Source organism: Aplysia californica, unplaced genomic scaffold (genome assembly GCF_000002075.1).
Source record: "Aplysia californica isolate F4 #8 unplaced genomic scaffold, AplCal3.0 scaffold00022, whole genome shotgun sequence".
Lineage (NCBI taxonomy): Eukaryota > Metazoa > Mollusca > Gastropoda > Aplysiida > Aplysiidae > Aplysia > Aplysia californica.
Genome location: NW_004797292.1, coordinates 1,027,879 through 1,034,419, shown reverse-complemented (window position 1 = coordinate 1,034,419; position 6,541 = coordinate 1,027,879). Strand labels below are relative to the sequence as shown.

General features: G+C 34.7%; 1 long non-coding RNA gene across 1 annotated transcript; it reads left to right on the top strand.

Annotated features, from left to right (window-relative positions):
• Positions 1–1,130: 1,130 nt before the first annotated feature.
• Positions 1,131–3,539, top strand: LOC106013106. Its single transcript, XR_001185242.2, has 2 exons — positions 1,131–2,339; positions 3,206–3,539. It is a non-coding gene; the product is annotated as an uncharacterized LOC106013106 (long non-coding RNA).
• The last annotated feature ends 3,002 nt before the right edge of the window (positions 3,540–6,541 follow it).

Here is a 6,541-nt window from a genome sequence, read left to right as displayed (position 1 = left end):
ATACTTTTGACAGACTTCTTCCTCTATGTTCTGCACAGAATGATCAACAAGTCTACTTTTTACTTAACTGAGAAAGAGTCTAGTGCTTCCAACATTTTGAGAAAACCAGGCATACAGGGTCAGTGTCAGTCACAAAAAGTTTTTTAAAATCCGAGGGTGTTGCGTCTGCAGCCATCGTAGTTTTGAAACTACTGTCCCCAGTAAACAGTGGTTCCAAGTGGAAATTGTGAGAGTTTTTCAATCAGGACGTGTTTCTTGTCTTTTTTATCTTTGAAGTGAAGGCACAGCACGTGGCGCGATTGTTTTCTGTTTGCGTATTCTCAAGGGTTTTTAAATGTTTGGGGGTTTTTTTTGCTGGTTTTTTTTTTTTCTTTCTCTCAAACGGTTTATTAAAATAATAGATCAAACACCAAACTGGCTCAACAAATTGATTCTACAGATTTTTGCCTCTGAAATTTAGATTTTCAATTGTAATAACTATAACTATAATATATATTATCATTGAAGTTTTCCTCACAAGTATCTGGAAGTTTTTTTTGTAAATCCCGGTAATATTTATTGGTTGGGCTGGCCAGAGTATGTTTTGTATTTACGTTTTTTAAAAGTACACAAAGTGTTGTATAGGGAACATCTCTTGTTGTGGTTAGGCCTTGTGCCATCACATGGAGTTAACCTGAGTTCAATTCCCAAATGGGAGATTTTTTTTTCCAGTACCTCGGTCTTCCTGCTGGGACTAATGTATCCCTATCAGCCTGGGTTGGCCCTGACAGGCAGGGTAAAAAAGTCTACCACTCTAAATTGTGTTGACGGGGGCGTTTTAAACGCCTACAATTTAAAAAATTTTTAATTCATTTTTTAAATGTGATATATCAGTGAAACGGATTCCAGTGCTGACATGATTGGGTCAGTAAAGAAGAATCTCGGCCAGTATACAAAGAATCTGCCGGTGTGAAGCATGTGTTGGGATGATTGGTTCCATCTTTGCTTATGTACCGGGTAAGAGAAGCTGGCAAGAGGAGTGGGAATTTAATAATCGGAAATACATGTCCGCTCTGTTGTTGTTGTATTTTGGTTTTTATTTTTTTATTTATTTTTTTAATAATTGAAAATGTTTAAAAATTTATTATCTTTGTTGCTTTGCTTTTATTTTATTGAATGAAAATTTTTTTTAATATTATTATTTTCGTTGTTTGAAAAAAATTCATTCATGACTGTGTGGACATTTCTGGGGACTCTATAAAGTTCAAGTTCCACTGCGATTGCAGGCCATGCGAAAGTTGTGGTACAGGTCGTCAGTATAACAATTATCACCCAGTGCCTACCGTTGTCGGGGGAAGCTCCACTTTGGTGCACTGGGGAGAGACACTGATGTTCCTTCAACTCCGCATTGCTAACTGCTGAAATTCTGTTTGAATTCTTCAGCAGGGGAAGAAAAAAAAGTTGTTCGTCCATGGTGTGGTGTCACGGTTCTGATAAGTGCTCATATTTCAGTCTTATTTTTTGTTTTGTTTTGTTTTTGTTTTTTGGATTTGTTTTTCCTCCCCTCCCAGTGTAGGTGTTTTTACGCCCCCATCTACTCCATTTAGACCATTTAGGAAGCGGGCTTCAACCCTACTTATCGGGGCCAACTCAGGCTGGAATAGATATATTACAATGTCCTATAAAAAAGACAAAGATACTTTTTATAACAATTTTTCTCCCCTGGGAATCAATCTCAGGTCTCCGGTGTGCTGCCACTTTCTTTTTCAACAAATTGAAGAGAGGAAAGTACTAATACTATTTACAGTGGGTAAGGTATATGATTTTCTTTTCAATTTTTTTTTCTTTTTAAATCGTGTTGAAAAAGATATGGTGCAGAGGTTTTACTCTTTCATCTTTGTTTTATATCAACTTGAGATATAATATATCCAACTTGTTGATGCTTCGCTGTTTATTTTTGTTGTGTTGAGCGAGTAGTCGGTACTGAAATAGGGCGTTGATTTCTCGTTGACTCAGAACTATTTTGTCCCAAGTGAAGAGGCAGATTTCAATTAAACTGAACTCTACAGGACTTCCGTCATGGGGATAAAAATCGTGAAAATGTAAGAACAGGACTATCTAGTAGTCTACGAAACAAAACAAATATGCCTACACAACATAACGGAAGGAAAAGTAATGTAATAAAAGTTTTTAGTCCCAACAGAAGTCTGGATTTTCTATAGACCATTGGAAAGCAGACCAGCAGCCTCTGCGATTGGTTGCCTTGACGACAAAAAAGATGTTGCTGTTGTTGGCTGACACTGTCGCAGAAAACAGAATGATACAAGGGGAGATAGACTGTCTTTGTGAGTCGACGCCAAGTATGTTCTTTGCCAATTGGTCATTCAGTGTCTGTTTTCTTTTGTTAACAGTTTATGTGTGTGTTAACATTTTCCGGGACAATAACAATTCATCAAATGTCTTTTTTTACTTGGTTGATATTAATTCTTTTACTGTATTAAACTAAACAATAGTGTTAATATTAATACAAACTGATAGTTGGGTTGTTTTTGTGGGTTTTTTTCTTTTTTCTATCCTCATACTGTACCATACTTGACTGGAAGAACTTCACTTTTATTGTTGCAACTCTTCTTCAACTGCTACTGGCAAGTTACCATCTGTTTCAGTGCTGAATGGGTCCAGTGCCCAGTCTGGAATTTCCAGTTAAAAAAATATCAGTAAATCTTGTCTTCATATTCGCATGCAAATCTCTGAGGTAGTTGTTATTATTTCTAGTTCCTCATCAGACATGCGCCCTTCTGTCAGTGTCTCCGCCAAGCTAGGAAACTGTAAATTCTCTTCTACCAATGTTTCGGCAGAACATTTCCAATTTCGACATGAAATTGTACTCTTTACTTTAATTAAAAAGGATTTTGTTTGTGCAGGAAGTTTTCTCATTCTGCAGGCATAACTTGCGAGGAATGCATCGTTTCCGTCAGGTTCTTTAGTGTCAGCCAAGTGGTGTTGGTAACACAGAAAAATTGACGGTGGTATCCTTTTACAAAACAAAACAAAAGAAAATAAAGGGAAATAACAATTATAAAAGCCGAAGCACTACCTGGCCCATATGACTTAAGTTAAGGTGACCTTTCTCCATTGGTGCTCCACCCATAAAAAACAAGTTTTTTTTGTTGTTTTTTTTTTTTACTAAACTTGATTCTTTATTTTCTCTCTCTCTATTTCACAGCTGGTGATGTCTATGATATGATCGGCAGTGCGCAACGTTTCTAGTAACTGGCGAAGGATACCAACTTAGCCCCCGAACCTGTTCCCGTAATAAATACAGTGCTGGTGCTGATGCTTGGAATTTATAACTATAAGAAGCAACAATGGTGCATGTACCGTACCGGTATCAGAAGTGGAAGGGACATACATGGTTTCAAAAACTTTTTTAAAAAAGTGATCGGATCACCCATGAAATTCAATGTGTTGTCAGAACATTTGTATCGCTTGTTGGCACAGACAATCTACACTGTTCAGGAGAAATTTAATAAATATTTTTTTAAAAGGGAAATGAGAAATGTTTTTGGAGAATTGTTTCTTCGTTGAAGTGTCTCGTTTGTGTTTTAGGCTTGGTTTAAATTGAAAGTGCTTGCAACAAAAAAATCTCTCTCTCTCTCTCTCTCTCTCTCTCACTCCAATCCAAAAACAAAGCAACATCTGTCCATGGGAGGTTGGCGGGTGCTCTGGTGTTGTTTGCTTCTTCTTTCCTATCAAACATCTATCGTCCTTATCTCTATCTCTCCTCCTTCTTGTGTGTGTTTGTTACTCTCTTGCAACACCTCTAGTCTTCGGCGCTTATGTGACCTTATTGTGTTGCAAGTGTCGTAAAACACTTACTAAAACTTGGTAAAACTGAAACAAAACATCTGTCCCTTCTGTTGGGATCAACGACGATCACACTCCTGCAGACTGAAAACCTTCGGGCCTCTCCAGAAGAGACGATGTTATTTTTACTCAATTACGCATCGGACACACGGCCCTGACACATAAATACCTCTGCAAGGAATTGTGAAGCCGTTCTGTGTCGGATGCGACACAGATTTTACCATTAGACACATTTTAACAGAATGTCTGGAATTCGGAGAGACCCGAAGGAAATATTTTTAAAAATGTTATAAATTACAAGATCTGTTTTCCGTCGTTGATCCCATGATCCCAACAGAATTCTGGATTTTATGAAGGCCATTGGCCTTTATATACTTTATGGAAAGTTGTAAATGGAACTGTTACAATTTTAAATGTTATTTAGGAAATTATTTTAAATTAAAAATTTATTTACATCAAATTTTTAGGCCGTAAAACCCTTACTATTCTAAGCAACACAAACTAAACTTGACTGACTGTAAACATAAAGTCCAAAACTATACACCTCTAGTCTGTGGGAAACACATACATTGGAATTACAAACCAACATCAAACTTCACAATATTAAGCCCAGACTGGCTCCACGAAAACCTTTGGGCCTCTCCAGTACTGATGAAGTCATTTTTACTCGATTACACATCAGACACGCGTCCCTGACACATAATAAAATGCCTCCTTCAGGGAGATGAGAAGCCTTTCTGTCTCGGATGGGACAGATTTTACCGTTAGACACATTTTTTAATAGAATGTCAAGACTTCAGAGGGGCCCGAAGAAAATATTTTTATTAATTCAATATATTCAACTTTTTTTTAAAATTTAAGAGAGCCTACATATTTAATTCGATTTAAAAAAAGGCAAAGAAAAAGATTGAGCCTACACATTTATTACTTCTATTCAATACAAGAGAAAAAAGACGGGGCCTACACATTTTTATGAATTCAATATTCAATTAAAAATAAAAATATGAGATAAAAAATAGGACCTACACATTTATTTATAAATTCTTAATCACAAAAGAATTTTTTTTAAAAAGCCTACACCTTTATTAATTCAATATTCGTTAGGAAAATGAAAAATGGGGCCTGCACATTCATTAATTCAATATTCAATTTATCAAAAAGATTTTTTTAAAAGACAAGACCTACACAATTAATAATTCAATATTAAATTTATTTTAAAAGATAAGGCCTACTCATTTATTTTTATTAATTCAATATATTCTGTTAAAAATAGCAAAATAAAAGATAGGGCCTATACATTTATCAATTCAATATAAATAATAATTTTTAAAAAATTAGCCTACATATATTTATTCAATATTCGATTCGTTCAAAAAAAGAGAAAGAAAAATGGGGCCTATACATAAAATTTATTAGGTCTAATTCATTTATGTCCCTGACACATAAATACCTCCTTCAGGAAGATGAGAAGCCTTTCTCGGATGCAACAGATTTTACCGTCACTCATTTTTTTAACAGAATGTCAAAACTTCGGAGAGGCCCGAAGGAAATATTTTTAATGCAAAAAAATTATAAACAGGGAGGGCCTACACATTAAAAACAAACAAACAAACACCAAGACAGGAGGGTCTATACATTTATTAATTCAATATTCATTCAAAAAAAGAAAAGAAAGAAAGATGGGGCCTACACATAACAATTTGTACATTTATTTATTAGCTTTATGGAAAATAAAAAATAAATTACAGCTAGTGGAGACGGTTGGAAAATAATAAAATTAAATACTGCTAGTGGGGACAGTTGGAAAATAGAAAATAAATTACAGCTAATGGAGATGGTTGGAAAAAAAATACAGTTACAATGTAGTGGAAACGGTTAGCAATATTATATAATAAAAAATTGTAAAATACATCTTGTGGAGACGGTTGGAAAATATTTTTAAAAAACAAAGAGTAAACGGTTGTAAAATACAGCAAGTGGAGACAGTTGGAAAATATCAAATAAAGTACAGCTAAGGGAGATCGAGATGGTCAAAAAATACAAAATAATACACTGCTAGTGGAGACGGTTGGAAAATAGAAAATAAAATATGTGTACAGCTAGTGGAGACGGTTAGAAAAAAAAAGAAAAATACAGCCGGTGGATACAATTGGTAATTAGAAGATAAAATACAGCGAGTGGAGATGGTAGGAAAATACTATGAAAATACAGCTAGTAGACGTTTGGAAAATAGGGTGGAGACTATTTGAAGACAGGAAATAAAATACAGCTAGTGGTCTCAGTTGGCAATTAAGTGGAGACGGTTAAAAAAATAATAAATAAAATACAGGTAGGGGAGACGCTTTTAAATGGTAGGAAAATATTTTTCAAAATTCAGCTAGTGGAGACGGTTTTAAAACAAAATAAAAAACAGGTAGGTGAGACGGTTTTAAAATAATAAATAAAATACAGCTAGTGTAGACGATTTTAAACTATAAAATAAAATACAGCTAGGGCAGACAGTTGTAAAATAACAAATAAAATACAGCTAGGGGAGACGGTTTTAAAACTGAAAATAAAATACAGGTAGGGTAGACGTTTGGAAAATATAGAATAAAAAACTTGCTAGTGGAGACAGTTAGAAAATATTTTTTTAAAATATATACATTAGTTCGTGGACACGCTGGGAAATATTACAAAACAAAATACAGTTAGT